Source organism: Cervus canadensis, chromosome X, assembly GCF_019320065.1.
Source record: "Cervus canadensis isolate Bull #8, Minnesota chromosome X, ASM1932006v1, whole genome shotgun sequence".
Lineage (NCBI taxonomy): Eukaryota > Metazoa > Chordata > Mammalia > Artiodactyla > Cervidae > Cervus > Cervus canadensis.
Genome location: NC_057419.1, coordinates 144,841,289 through 144,857,197, shown reverse-complemented (window position 1 = coordinate 144,857,197; position 15,909 = coordinate 144,841,289). Strand labels below are relative to the sequence as shown.

Here is a 15,909-nt window from a genome sequence, read left to right as displayed (position 1 = left end):
TTTGTGAAGTTGCTTATTTGGGATTTTTTTTTTTTGTCATGTCCTTCTAACTCGTCAATGTACATTTTCCCCTAAAAATCCTGTTTTGAGAGGCTATGGGTAATTGAATTAAATAGTGGAAGACCCAGTACCCAGGGGTTGAATACAGAGTGGCAGAAGAGTCTGGGGTTTTCAAGTTTGGGTAAAAGCAGGTGTGTGACAGCTGTGATGTCAGATCAAGTCCACCAAGAGCCCAGAGCCCTGAACCTGTTTCCCTAATTAGTGCGAGAATGGCCCTGGGGATTTGGGGACTGGAGCCCCGTGGCTCCCTCCGGCGGCCTGGAGGGGGGAAGGGGGCACAGGTGTCACCCCCCCCCCCCAGAGCCCTTCATGGCTCAAGAGATGTCCTCCCCAATTCCCTCACATGGAGCTGGGTATCCCCATGACAGGAAAGCCCAGGCAGCAGGCAGCACTACCCGCCCCACTTACAAAATCCAGGACTGGGGATGTGGCTGGGGGTGTCAGTGCAGGTGCACACAGCTCTGGGGGGTGCAGCTCAGAGAGAGGTGCACCCCTTCCTCGCTGCTGGTTCCCACTTGGGGTACTGCTGAGCCACCCTGGGGGCTCTCTCCTGAGTGCCCTTCTCAGCACCACACCTGACACGTGCCAGCTGAGTGTTCAGGCATCCTTGGTGCCCTCATCACATGTCTCCTGTTGCAGGGAATACAACATCACCATGGTCAAGTGGACCACCAGCACCAAGGTCGCCGTGAACTGGTTGAGCTGGGTGCAGAACGTGTCCATCCTCACCCTGTGCATTGCCACTACGGGGGTCTGCACCAAGGTAGGGGGGCTGGGCTGGGAGGCAGGCATGTCCCGGGGCATCGGGGTCACATGTGAGAGAGGAAGAGAGACACACATGCACACAACCTGAGAGACACACATACATACTGACAGGGATGCACACACTGAGAGAGCGATACACATTTCACCATCTTCAGCCTTAAACTCGGAGGGATTTACTGTTCAGCATGACCCAGTAGCATCTGGTACCATTAATTCAGTGAGTTGACGTCAATCTTCAGCTTGACTAGCTTGGCTTTTCATCCTGCTCCAGGTGTGTGTGATGGCAGAGCGTTGTCCATACTGAGAAGTGCTGGTGTCTGCACAGGACTGTGACTGTCTCCTCTCCACAGGGCAATGTCCCAACCTGAGTGGGGATCCACATGTACTACCAGAACCACATCATGAACCTCTCCAGAGAGCTGGCACTGGACACCATCAGTGACTGTGCTGGCACTGCTGCAGGCACACAGACCACCCACAGGATGGACAGCTTGGATCCCCACAACAGCATCTCCAGGTATGTCACATATTCCACAGTAGTGCTGCTTTCCGCAGGGAAGACAGAGGTGAGAGATGATGGGAGAGGTGCAGGCTAATCAGAACCTTGGGGGTGCCCAGCCACTCTGGGTTGTCTCCGTGGGCATGGCCCAGCAGAGCATTGCTGCCCTTGGTGCAGGCAGAGAGAAGCAAAAATCAGTAATAGATAATTAGAAAGACCCATATGACCCATGGGTCCTGAACTGGGATTTTCAAGCTGGAGTCAATTCAGATGAGCCTCCTGACACAAAATGAGTAATTGTATCAAGAACTGTCTTCAGTGCCTTTAAAATGCTGTTCCACAAGTATCTTCTGTTCTAGAGTCTTCTGCCACCTGTTGCTCTCCTCCATCTTCTCCTTTCAGAAATTTTACTTTATGATTCGGAATTGTAAAAATTTGAGAAGTGGTTCTGTGGGCCCCACCTTCCGAGTTGTGTGGTCACACCCCTGCTTTACACAGGCCCTTCCCCGGGGCTGCACTGACACTGTGTGTGGGTTTCCTCATTTTTTCCTTAACAGATCCCTTGAGATATACTGTTATCATCCCCATTTGACAGGGACATGAACTTCTTATGAAAGTTCATAAGGCTGGTTCCCAAAGGGGAAAACCACACATACTTACACAGTTTTCCATAGAACTTCAGGCATTTCACAGGCTTCCTGAATAATATCCATGAGCATGGCTTAAGAATAGTGGCTCCAGAACCAAACTCTGAACCAAATAAATCAAACAGAAAATTAGAAAGTGAACTGAAAATCAGTTGTTCATAAAATAAACATACATGGTTCCTGTATTAGTAACTTTCATATGGTCAGTTAAGAAAGTAACTAAATATTGTAAACCACAACTTTATGAGGGAGAAGAAGAAAAAGAAAGCAAAGACTGGCTAAAATAAAATCAAGTAACTGCCTTTAAATCTGATCCAAGATGACAAATCTGCACCCATAGTCAAAAACTGTGAGGTGAGAGATATTACAATTCATTGATTGCCTTTTAGCAAAGACTGTCAAAATATTCCAACTTTTCAAATGGTCAATCCATCAATAAATTTACTAATAGAAAACCAATACCTTTAAAATTATTTTTAATGTCCTTTTACTCATTATTTGTAACATAAAGAAAAGGGAGACACAATATAGGTCATTTATTCCCTTAGTAAGTGAGTGAACATATTTACCCCCTTCTTAAAGGCCAAGGAGAACTTCCATTTCTTTTTTTTGTTTGTTTGTTTAGGAAACTTTCAAACTTTCCAAACAATTGTGTGTCTCCAATAGAGTCCATAGGGAGCCACGCTGATTTCAGATGAGGCAGTGGTCTTTTCTGGGAGGGACCCCGGTGTGGACATTTGCTGTCACCACACCTGTGACCTGGGGCAGGTAGCATCACCCCCAACAGGGATGTGGGGACCCACATGCTCTATGTGGCCTGGCCCCTTAATGCCCCAGCCTGCAAGGAGTTGTCTCACCCACCCCATCTCACCCACTTTTCCCTTCAGCAGACAGTAGAGGGGATTGGGGTAGGAACCTAACAAATGTGCTTATGTTCCCTTTGACTTATTGGAACAGTCATGATTTCCTTCAAATTCAGATGTAAAAAAATGGCTGTTTTATGAAATCAGATATTTTCTACCTTCCCAAAAAATAAATTGAAGTTTCTTCAGGAAACATTGGTGACCTTCCAAGGAACATTCCTAGAAACATTCAGAGTGGTTTTTATTCGAAGAATGTGCTGTGTGCCCCTGGGATGGCTCCAAGTGACCTGAGGACATAAATTACATTCGTCACCTGGTTTTGTAAAGCTCCTGCTCTTACCTTTCAGTTTTAAAACTGTCCTGGCTTGGATGACAAGCTAATCACTGCAAATAACCCAGTAGTGTGAGGTCTGAGGGCAGGCTGCATGGTGGCAGCAATCACCCAAGAATTACCAAGGTAAAGAGGACTTTGGGATCAGAGCATTGATTCTGCACAGAAAATCTGGCAGGTCAGGGTGCACAGTCTCTCTCTGCTGCAAACTCCTCAAAGGCTGTTGGGTCCACCTCTGAAAATATGAAACAATAGAGAAGCTCAGAGATCCAGTTCCCTTATCTCACAAATGATGAGACTGAGACCTGGAAGAGAGGAAAGGGATTTATCTGAAACCCAGCAGGTAGTCAATGTCCACTATGTTTCTAGTTCATCTCACCATCATCTCTTCTTTTTGTTCAGGATGAGTTGATATCAAAAGGAGTTAGGGTTGTTCTTTAAAATCCTTATTAGAGACTGCTTGGTTGCTTGCCTGGTCCCCTATCCCATTGTTGGGCCCTGTCTTGGTCATGTGGCTGTGACATGCAGTCAGGGTGTTTTCCCCCAGAGCACTCGGGGGTGGGAGCTGCTATGGCTCTGAGAACCTGCAAGTCCTTTAACAGTTCCAGGAGCGCCTCAAATTCCCCACCCCCAGAGGGGACCTCAGAGGTCACTCCATCGTCTTGAATGGTTTCCATTTCTGCCCCACAGTCACTGACTAAAGGCACCTAATGTGTGGCCGGCATGCAGTAGGTTCCCTGGTGCAATCATGTGAGGCTGATGTTCATCCAGTAAATCAGCTGTACATATCATGAAGAGTCAGCTGGGTTACTTGCTCTCAGGCTGTAGGTCAGTGCCCCAGGAACCTCCATGTCAAGAGCTTCGGGGGATGTTCCTTTCTGGGGTTAAACTCTGCATGTGAACTGCAATCATACCTCCAATTGAGCTGTTGGCTGCTACTCATCCAGTAGCAGTTCAGCCCTGAATCTACCTCGGTTTCCTCCCTGACTGTCAAGTGACAGGTGCTGAGAATTCAGCCAGTGGGATCTCGCCCTGCTGACATCCGCTGAGACCTGGAATGTAATCACAGAGAAAAACACTCATTAGGCTCAATGAACAGTTAACAACAAAATGGCCCTGCCACTTCTGGACTTCCTATGTTGTTGCCTTTGTAGCATTTCTTTTCTTTTCTTTTTGATGTTGGTTTATATCCAGTTGCATATCAAACAAGCATCTCTTCTTCAAGCCATCCAGTTTGGCTCAACTGTATATTACTCAGAAAATGGGGTGGAAAATTCAGTTTGTTGCAGTCAATCCTGAGCTTCCTTCTTTTCTTTTGGAAACTGTTTTTTTAAATGGCAGTTTTACATAAATTTTACTTGAGCAGGTATTTCTACATAAGAACTGAACTCGGGATTGGGGAAGGGGGGCTCTGAAACCTGTCATTGAAAAGAAAACCTCAGCTGTACAATTGTAAAGATGAATTCTGCTCTGTGAGAGACAGGTCAGGACTTGCCATTATTATAGTTCTCTGTCCCAGCCAGAGAGCAACACTTCATCCTTTATCAGCAGTTCTGTTCTCAGCCCAGTGCTATCCTGTCTCATCTTCCCCTCTGTCCTGGAGCCCTGCTGCAGTGGCTGCTGTCCGTGGTGCTCAAGTGGCGTGTGGTCTGCTGCATGGCAGCATCTGGGTCTCTGATGTGTGTGACTCATGTTACAGTGCTGTTTTAACACTGTGTCTCTGTAACTGCTTGCACTGCTAGCTGCTACATGGAAGGAATTATGCTGTTCTCAAGCAGTCCACCCTAGATGATTTAGATGGACCAGAAACTGTGCCTAAAATGATTGAGTGTGCTCTGCATGGGCTCTGTAAAATTCTCAGCATGGATGTGTCCTCCTTGTCAGTCGAGAGCACCAGCTTAGCCTCCAGGTGCTCACCTGTGCATGCTTTGTCTATAACTGTGTCAACCCTTTCCTGTGTCATTGCACAGATGAGTTATTGTGACTTGTGTGTTATCATTCACTTTTGTCTTAAGAAGGTGCATGACTAATGAAAGCATAACCAGCATACTTTGTGGGACACAACTGGTCATTCCCAGGACAGCATTCTATACAACTAACTCCTTTTTGCTTTTTGTCTGTTAGGAGTTTCTTAAAAACCCTACTATAAACATTGTCATCCATTTTCAAAGTATTTCACACTTTCTATTTCCAAAGGAGCAAACATGTCTCCTCCTTGGTTGAGGGTGCCAGTAGGCGTCCTCACAGGGAGAAATGGGTCAGGAAGTGTAGGAAACTTTCTCATAATTTCATCCAAAGATACACACAGAAGGACCCTGTATGTAGTCACATTTGATCAATACAGAATAAATCTGTCCACATGCTATGTGCCCAACTGACGTGAAAGTTAGAATATATTAAACCATGGTTTTTAAAATAATATTATTATGCAGTAGCATATATTACCTTGGGAGACCTTAATTTGTTTGGTTTGGGAAAGATTACTTTGGGCTTATGCTTTCTCATTAAATCCCAGGATAAAAACTATAATCATGCATAGAAATGAAATCACTTGCTTAAAATGCAAAAGCTCTTCTTTGAAAAGTCAGCAGGAGCACAGAAGCACAAGCTGTATTGTGCTTATCTTGACACCAAACAACCACGCAAATAACCCAATCTGAAACTAAGGGTAGCATTGGCAAGTCAGCCAGTGTTAGGTCCTTGTCACTAGCAGCTATGTACTTATGTATGTTCAGAGCTGCAGGAGGCTTGCACCACACATTTTGGGGAATGCCATGGCCATTTCAGATGTCCTCTGCTGGGCACATGCTATGCCATTCCAATCTGCTGGTTCCTGAACGTGCCAGGACTTACCTGAATCCCTTTGGGGCCAGACCTCATCAAAAACCATACAGAGCATGCCTGTGATAGGTCGCGGTGCCTCTGGAAGTTAGAACCTGGTGTGGGGCTGGCTCCAGTGGTCTGAAAACTGAGTAACCAGTCAGTTTCATGGCCATGTCTAATCAAGGTAAGTCTTAGCCAAATAACCATGTCTTGGCATTCCGAGAGCCTAATGTGCTGTGCACATGTGGGGCCAAAGCCTTGGGGCCACTGAACATCTCTGAATTAGGATCAAGAGCTCATGCAAGTCTGGCTCTTCAGTCTCAGGGCTCAGCCAGATGCATTCATTCATTCACATGTGTGCACCAGTGTCTATGACAAGAGGGATGGGTACAGTCTGTACCTTTGAGCATCTCAGTGATATGACCCCAGCTGCTCACACATACTATTCAGGGAGCAGCACCTTCTTAGATGATCACTTCTCAGCCTAACAGATGATCACTGCACACCCCATACACTTGGCATCTCTAAGTGATATTTCCCCCTCTTTTCAGGCCCAGGTGTGTTGAAGTACTCAGCACAGCAGGTGGGCCTTGATCTCATGACTGTGGCTGCTGTAGTTTTGTTTCCAGTGTTTCTTGCATGAACCTGTCAGGGAGAGTTAGAAGGAGAGGAGAGATGCAAAAGGGAAGACAGGACACAGAAGTAGAGTGAAGACCAGGGCAGAAGGGCTCCTGGAAAATGAAGCTGGAAGAGGATCTGGCAGTGCAAAGTCATTGGGAGGAGAGAGTGGGCAGTCGGAGGGGAGAGTGGGTGCAGCCCCAGGAGAGACCCTGGGGCAGAGAGTGGTGGGTGGGCTTCCAGGTGCCAGGTGGTGGGGAGCCGGGAAAAGGATGATGGTGAGCGTCCAGTCAGGTGTCAGAGGTACCAGTGAGAAAAGGCACAGGATGGAAGTGCATGGAGGAGCCAGCATGAAGGACGAAGCAGGCTTTATCTTGCCAGTGGCCCACCGTTCCAGGCCTCCCCTTAAGGTCTGGGGTCTGTTGAGAGTAGAGTGCATCTCGGCCAAGACCTGTGGACCCAGCCAGTTGAGACATCTCCTTTCCCTGACCATCTTTGCTTATAATCTGTGCTCTGGGAGGTGCGCTGTGCTCACTGTGTCTGGACTGGAAATAAACAGTGGGCCCCATGCCTAAGAACATTGATGGAACTGAAAAGATATGCATGGGAGGGTTTGGTGCCCTGGGACCTTCCGCCCACACCCTTCCCTTGTCTCTGCACCCAGACATGATTATCCAGAAGGAGCAAGCAGATGGATGTAGGGGGTGAGGGGGCGTCACCCCACATGTCTGGGTGTGTTGTGGGTGCTGTGGGAGGCTGGGGGCGTTGCTTAGGCCAGGCAGCACCCTCCATGTCTCCCGACAGTGAGCCCACACAGTGCACGATGCTGTAGTTGTGCCAGGGAACCACGGAGATCGAGGAGGTGGAGGCTGAGCAGGAAGAGGAGACGCCCAAGCGGGCCCATGAGGCCAGGTCCCCACAGGACCCCACAAAGGATGGCAATGTGGAGACCCCACCATCCTACAGCAGGGCCATTAGCTTTGAACACCTGTCCTTCGACCTGTCTGGGACACCTCGGCTGGCCAGACCCACATGGAGGTCAGCCCAGATGACAGCTGCTCAGACTGGCTGGAGGCTAGCATCCTGCCACCCCTGACCCATGAGCTGACAGCCAGTGAGCTACTGCTGAACAAATAAGAGCTGTGGCCACAGCGATGGAGCTGAGAGTGACCCTTACTGTTCATTGGGCTGCTGGGTGCAAAGACGATGTGGAAAAGGTCTCCCCAGACATTTAGAACCACACGCATACTCATGTCTTTCTCTGTAATATGATAGTAGGTTGGCAGCACAGGACTTCTGCAGAAGCCAGGCAGCAGGGAGGGGCGGGCAGGGTCTAGACACATGGAATCAGTGCCCAGGAGGAACTGAGGCCAGTATTCTGGCAGGATGTTCCATGATGATGAGCTCGAGGAGTTGGAGAAGTTCTACGTGGGGCAGCCATGCTTCCTACTGCTCTTCTATGTGCTGTACAACACACTAGTTGCCCGCATGTATTGATGTGCCTGTGGTCAGAATCTCACTTTCCTTCTCTTGTTTTAACTGTGTCTCCTTGTATTGATATAACATATCTTGCATTCATTTTATCAAGTAGTATCTTTGTTAGTTCCTTTTCAGAACAAGCTTGGCCTAAGTTAAGGCACACACGTGCCACATCCAGCACAGTGGTTGAGAAAGACCTGAAATGGGAGTGAGTACATAATGAAAAGAAGATGCATATAATTTGGCAAGCGGGGAGTCAGGGGACCCTCTTGCTCTCCATGACAGGAAGACAAAATGGCTCCTTTCAGCCGTCACTCTTATTGGCAGAAGTCACATGAGATCATTAGGGAATAGCTACCCTGGGGAGTTTGATTAGCGAAGGCTCTGCTGTTATTGCTTTCAAAAATCACTTTCCAATAGGATGATTCATTTTTATATCCATTGCACTTCTAAACACACTAGCTTATGGTATGTAATTCCAGGCACACAAATGAGTCCAACCAGACAGGCAGTGAGGTCAAATCGGAAGGTTCTCAGATATATGCTCACCCTGTAGAGGGAAGCCAAGGTGCACTCAAGAAGTGGTTTGTCCTTCATGCAGCCCAAGGTCACCATCCAAGGTCACAGGACCCCCCTCCCAAGTTTCAGGGAGGCAGACTGGCAGCAGATGGGAGTGAAAACAGGCTGGTGCCTCAAGGCTGGCCCTGAATCTGAGCTCTGAGACCAAGGGCCATGCTCACCTGGACACGATCTTGAATTGTGAACCATGAAGAAGAGGAGCAGAGGCTGGGCAGGCAGCCAGAATGGAGGCACATGAACGGAAGAAGCTGAGCTCCAGAGCCCAGGATGATGACTGGCTCCAGGGAGGAGGGTGGAAGGGGGAAGAGCAGGGCTACCCGGAATCTACCAGGGCCCAGCAGGACCAGGGTTCCTGTCACTCTCCCCACAGCCCAGGCCCTCGGGTCTTGTTAAACCTTTTACAGAAGTGAAGATGAAAGCACACAGAGCTCAGTATCAGGATCCAAGTCTCACAGGTGGAGAGTAACTGAATCAGGGGACAAACCAGCCCCTCATTTCCGTTATGCTTCAGGGGAGAAGTCATGAAATTGTGCAGAGTCTGTGTCAGAGCAGGGGCCTCTGCCCCCAGTGGAGTGTCCTGAGGCCAGAGGTGGGGGCGGGCAGAGCTGTGGGGAGGGCAGCAGAGGGTGGAATGATGGGGTCTCTGGTGGGTCCTGCATTTCCACTCACCCAACACTGGGCATCTGTCCCATCAGACCATGCAGTTTTATGTGCCCATCAGGTAGTTCTTCTATGACCTCATCCACCCTGACTACAGCACCGTCAACAACATGTATGTGCTTATGTTTCTGGTGGACCCCGTGGACTTCATCATCATTGTCTTTGGCTTCTGGGCCTTTGGGGTAGTTGGGGGACTGAGGCCACCACACCCCAGGGATGAGCGATGCTGTCCTGTATGGGCTCTAGGCACTTGGGCTTCAGTAGCTGTGGCTCATGGGCTCTAGTGAAAGTCACTCAGTCTTGTCCAACTCTTTGCGACCCCCTGGGCTATACAGTCCATGGAATTCTCCAGGCCAGAATACTGGAGTGGGTAGCCTTTCCCTTCTCCAGGGGATATTCCCAAACCAGGGATTGAACCCATGTCTCCTGCATTGCAGGCAGATTCTTTATTGGCTGAGCCACAAGGGAAGCCCAAGAATACTGGAGTGGATAGCCTATCCATTTTCCCATGGGCTCTAGGGCACAGACTCAATAGTTGCAGCACACCAGCTTAGCTCCATGGCATGTGAGATCTTCCTGGATCAGGGATAAAACCCATATCTCCTGCATTGGCAGGTGGATTCTTTACCATTGAGCCACCTGGGAAGACCAAGACTTTTTGTTTTTTAAAGCACTTTTCTAAGGACACAAAAATCAAGAGATGGTACAGCGATTTTCCATTTACTTCCTGGCTCCAAACAAATATAGCATCATCTATTACTAAGACCCCCACCAGACCAATACATTCATTATAACTGAGGAACTTACACTGATATGTCATAATCACCCAGAGATTATAGTTTATACTAGGATTACCTCTTGGTGTTGTACATTCTATTGGTTTGGACAATTGTAAATGAAATTCCACTTTCTAGATATGCCAAAGTTTATCCTTACACTAGATCAACCTAGATAGCATATTAAAAAACAGAGACATTACTTTGTCAACAAAGGTCTGTCTAGTCAAGGCTATGTTTTTTCCAGTGGTCATGTATGGATGTGAGAATTGGACTGTGAAGAAAGCTGAGCGCTGAAAAATTGATGCTTTTGAACTGTGGTGTTGGAGAAGACTCTTGAGAGTCCCTTGGACTGCAAGGAGATCCAGCCAGTCCATCCTAAAGGAGATCAGTCTTGGGTGTTCATTGGAAGGACTGATGCTGAAGCTGAAACTCCAATACTTTGGCCACCTTATGCGAAGAGTTGACTCACTGGAAAAGACCCTGAATCTGGGAGGGATTGGGGGCAGGAGGAGAAGGGGACGACAGAGGATGGGATGGCTGGATGGCATCACCGACTCGATGGACATGAGTTTGAGTAAACTCCGGGAGTTGGTGATGGACAGGGAGGCCTGGTGTGCTGCGATTCATGGGGTCGCAAAGAGTTGGACACGACTGAGCAACTGAATTGAACTGAACTGATCTTTACACTGACTCAAGGACATCTGGTTTACATCTATGTTTTGACAATAATAAGTAAAGTCACTAATAGCATTCATGTATACATAAGTTCTCAAGTCTTTTGGGTAAAGACCCATATGGTTACTGGGTCATACAGTAAGAGCATACTTAGTTTTATAAAAAATTGCCAAGCTGTCTTCCAACACGCCTGTGCCATTTTGTATTCTCACTAACAATGAATTGGAGTTCTTGATGGTTCAAGTCCTCAACAGAGTGTGGTGTTGTCCCAGGGTCAGAGTTGGCCATTCTAATAGATGTGTAGATATTCTGTGTGTGTTCCTGGGTGTGTGACATCATCAAGTGGCTTCTTAGGTCAACTGATCACTAGGGATCAAGCTGGAAAAGGCACAGCCAGACTAAAGCATTTTAGAGTCCTGCCTGAACCATCAGGAGGCAGCTTTGGGCACACTGTGTGAGCAGGTTCATGTTCTCTGGACATAATTCCTATTCTGACTGCTTTCCAGAAGGAAAAGCAGAAAATGAAATTGAAGATAGTAGCTAAAACAGCACTTTAGGATCAGAAATGTTTCACTGGAAATGAAACTCAGTGTTCCACACCTTGAAAGACTTTGTGTGAGGAAGACTGGTTTTGAAGTAATGAGGTGGAGAGGAGACCCTCCAGTTCCAGGCTGTGCAGGGGAGACTTGGAATAAGGTTTCACACCTAAGGAAACATGCACTTGGGAGAGGAGGCGGTAGGTCCAAAGAAGAAACTTTCCCCAGACATTCAATAGGTCCCCGGGAGGACCCTCTTTCACAGAGCCTTGTGGAGGGGGTTTGGATCAGGAGAGTCCACCTGGAGGATATCTTTATGCTCCTCCCCTCTGACCATTCCCCACAGCCCAGAGCATTTGCCCTGCCCTGGGCCAGGACTGTGACCATCACCCATGCTCAGTCTAGACCTGTTATGCCATATGCAACAGTTATGACGTGTGAGATGTACCATTCTCCATAAAAGATTTTCAGGGAGAAAAGAAAAACTGCATCAGTCAATGAACATGAGGTTCAGAAGATATGTACTGGTTACGAACCTTTATAGTTTTGGGGATGGTACATCTCAGACCCTCAGTAACAATAGCTACATTCACTGACCAGGTTTTTTACAGACAGGTCACATCAAATGGGACTCACACCAGTGCTTTCACCTTGTACTGTTACAAGGCCCATTTTACAGCTGGAGAAATCCAGACTTTGTGTGTCCATGATTTCACTGGGTTATCAGTAGCAGGATACATATTCAAAGTGAGCTTCATGTGGGTGCAAAGTCCCATCCCCCCAGGGGCCTGACCTGTCTCCCTGATGGTCAAGAGGGTTCCAACTGTTCTCCCACCTGATGCCTCAGGTCACATAATGGAGAAAACACAGGGAAGCCAGGCATCATTGTCCATGAGAGATTGACACAGGATTCTGCCCACGTGGCCTCCCCAGCCCCATCGGGTCACCATCCCTCCTGAAATGGACACGAGGGCCATGGAGGAGGGCAGGGTGTAGGAAGGGGGGTGTGAGCATGTAGAAGGCTCCTGGGTGTGGGGGTCAGAGGCACAGCCCACTGAAGATGGCTGTTCTGTTCAGGCTACAGCCCTGCTCTCTCATTTCATTGCCCCCTCTCCTCCCTTCTCTTGCAGCTCCTGGGGATTCCAACCTCTCCTGCAGGCTCACTGCCCTGAGCAGACTGGATGTCAGGCAGGGGGAAGCCTGTCTTTAAAGCACCGTGATCATGGGGCTGATGGACTCTCATGGCATCCACAGGGGGGTGAGTATCTGTGTCCTTCAGGGCCATGTGGACACACCTCCATCTGGGTACTGGCACATACAGGACATGCTCCCTCCATATACCTGGTATGTCCATATATAAGTATATAAGCACATGTAATCTGTAGACTTTTTACATATATATCAGACATACACCACACCGACATGTGAAATGTATTCCTCTCTATGAATGAGGATTAAACAGTGAAAATCATGGCACTCCAGTAGGTAATATTATCTAATCACCAGAACAATGGTTCCCCTAACTCACCTGCTGCTATTCACCCTCTTCAGCTAAAACATCTTTTCTACAAAAGGTTTCTGAAATCTGGTGGCTGGTGAGGGGTCCCCATGAGAAGATGTGTGGTTCCCTGTGCTCCCCCACTGTCATGGGGAGCGCCCATGCTGCAGCGCCCCATCAAGCATCTGTGTTGGGACTTCAGCCTTCTCTAAATGGTCAAGGAGGCCCCTCCAGTGAGGACAAGGGAGTTCAGTAACTCCAGAACAGAGGGTCCCATAGAATACAACTTCACACCTACTGGGATTCCTGAGGACCTTGGGCTGGCCTGCCAGACTAAGCCCCCCACCTGGCACCCTCAGTGAACTCAGGGAGTCAGAGGCTTGGTCTGTGGACTAGTGTCCTGTGGACAGAGGGAGGGGCCCACATCCTGAAGAGACTCGAGCTGAGGACCAGAGGAGACTAAGGGTCCCCGGGGGATACATGTGCAGCCCTCCTGACAGCCCTGGGAGACCATGGGGTTTGGCGTCCAGATGGGACGTCACTGATCTCACTGGGAGGGGAGAAGTGAAGGCCTGGGTCACAGAGCTCGCGTTCAGGTCAGCAGAGTGAAGGAGCCCAGCCGTGCTAGGAGTCAAGGTAGACCACTGAGGGGGGCTCTGGGGCCCCAGAACAAACAGGTCGTTGCTGCTTTTAGCTCTGGGAAACCACAATATGGTTGTGGGAATGAGCCCCTCAATCTCGGTTCCCCTCTCGGGTGTCCTGACTCGAGACTGCCTGGGTCTCTAAAGGAAGCAAAATCAGGTGGGCAGAGGGCAGTGCGCAGACTAGCTGAGTTTCAAGGCAGAGAGCACAGGGAAGGCTGAGTGACTCCAAGGACATCATCTCAGCCCATGGCGTCCTCAGCCACTAAGAAGCCCTGGGCTTGGAGCCCTGATGTAATGTCCACAGCCTCCTCCTGGGCCCTCAGGGCAATGAAGCTCTTGGTGTGTGTCTGGTCTCTGTCGGGGACTTCGGCATCCCAGGACCTGCCAGGGTTCAGGATGAGGACCCAGAGGAAGAACACTGGTGACCCCACAGTTCCAAGTCTCTGCTGCCAGCCCTGGGCCTCCCTGGCGGGTACCCACTCCCTCACGTGGGTAGAAGGGAGGGTGCAGGTCCTCCAAGAAGTCAAGGGGAGTACACTGACAGAGGACTCAGGGGACCCTGGACCACAATCTGGGGGGACCCCATAGACCACTGCCCCTACCTTTGGCCCTGGGAGGTCTTGGTGTGGAATTAACGCTCTAGGCCAGTCCTCACTTTCTGACATCTGGGTCTCAGAGAGACTGCGGACCTGGTAAGAGAGACGGGGCCAGGTTTGGGGAGAGGAGAGAATCCCAGGTCCTGCCTGGAGACAAGGTAATGTCCTGAGGAGACCCCTAGGGAAGACTGATGGGACATCAGAGATTCCCACCCTGTCATCTGCCCTGGGAGACCCTGGGGTGAGAAGAGCACACTAGGCCTTTCCTGACTTCCTGACATCCAGGTCTCAGAGAGACTGGGGCCATGGTGTGAGGATCCTGGCCTCAGATGTGAAAGGATGGAGCTTAGGTCCTAGTGGGAGTCAAGGTGAGGACCCTGAGGGAGTACTGAGGCCAGACCCCAGAACACAGGGCACCCTGGTAGTCCCCGGGCAGGACGACCTCATGCAGCATTTCCTGACATCTGGGTCTCAGAGACTGTAGACCTTGTGAGAGCGGGCGGGTGGGGTGGGAGGCGGTGGTGAGGGGAGTCTCAAAATTGCAGACGGAAGAATCCCTGGACCTGCCTGAGAGTTCAGGCTCCATGTTGAGGAAGGGTTGAGGCTCTTAGATGCCAGGGCAGAGAGGCCATCCTGGCCCTTATGGTGGTTCTTGGAAGCCCCAGAGCGGGGTGAGCAGTTTATTCACCTCTGGCTTAGGGCCCCCGTGAGGTGAGGTGTTAGGTTGGAGGGTGGAGGCTTCAGATCCACAGAGGATGGACTCCCGAGACCCCAAGGCAGGACTGAGCAGACCCCCACAACTGTGGTCAGTGTTAGGAGGCCAGGCGGGACGTGATGAGGAGGTGATGACTGAGCATCTCCCCAGGCTAGAACCCGTGGGAGGCCCTGGACAGGTGTGGCCACATGTGGGGCCCCTAGGTGCTTTCTGTAGAGACTCAGGTCTTGTTTTTAGTTACCCTGCAGGTCCCCAAAGGGGAGGGTCCAGGCCATGCCAGGGGAAAGGGGGTACTACAAGGGAACCCCAATGGGATCACCCACCCCACAATTAGGAGGACCTCACAGAGTCCACCCCTCCCACTGTAACAGAAGGCCCAAGTCTGTGCCACAGTCTACCCCCGAGGTGCCCCTCCATTTCTCTCACAGGGTTCCAGGAACCAGGAGGTGAAGGTGGATGTCTGAGGCCCGAGTCCCCAGGTCAGAGAGCAGAGGAGGTCCAGGCAGTGCCAGGAGTCAAGGTGAGTTGGTCCCCCTGAGTGTGCACCAGGGACTCCCCATCCCAGCACAGAGGGGACCCCAAAAGGCCCTAATCACCCCACCATGACAGCCCTGCAACCTCAAGCACTCTTGGCTGCACACTGGAAAGCCACCTTACATCCTCCTTCAGATAGCCATGGGTCAGGATGCTGAGGAGGAGCTCCTCTATGAGGCCTGAGAGCACCCCAAGAAGAGGACACCTGTAAGTGGCCTGAGTCAGACTGCCCAGGGTGGGTTTCTCATCCGAGGCTGCTCACAACCCCCTTTCCTGCAGCCCCAAGGTCCCCATCTGTCCCCCTTCTTCACTCCTGTCTGCACTTTGACCCCAGTCATCATGCCTGGGATGCATGAGCTCCGCCAGCCTGAGAGATTCTTTCAGGATCCAAGAGAGGATAAGGGCCTGATGGAGGCACAGTACATTTGGGGTGAGGTGGAGGAGGTGGAGGTGGAGGACATGGAGGAAGTGGAGGAGGAGAAGGATGTGGAGGAGAAGGTGGAGGAAGGAGATGCAGCTTCCTTCTCCTCCTCTCTCCTGGTCCGAGGCACCCTGGAGGAAGTGGCTGCTGCTGCAACACCCAGTCTCCTCCAGTGTCCTCTGGGTGT

At 50.1% G+C, this 15,909-nt stretch overlaps 1 long non-coding RNA gene across 2 annotated transcripts; it reads left to right on the top strand.

The window, feature by feature from the left end:
• Nucleotides 1–703: 703 nt before the first annotated feature.
• On the top strand, nucleotides 704–15,909 carry LOC122434980. 2 transcript variants are annotated; one of them, XR_006267514.1, is made up of 5 exons: nucleotides 704–823; nucleotides 1,176–1,342; nucleotides 12,445–12,572; nucleotides 15,196–15,508; nucleotides 15,849–15,909. It is a non-coding gene; the product is annotated as an uncharacterized LOC122434980 (long non-coding RNA). The 2 variants fall into 2 exon arrangements; XR_006267513.1 differs by lacking the exon at nucleotides 15,849–15,909 and having other exon boundaries at nucleotides 15,196–15,710.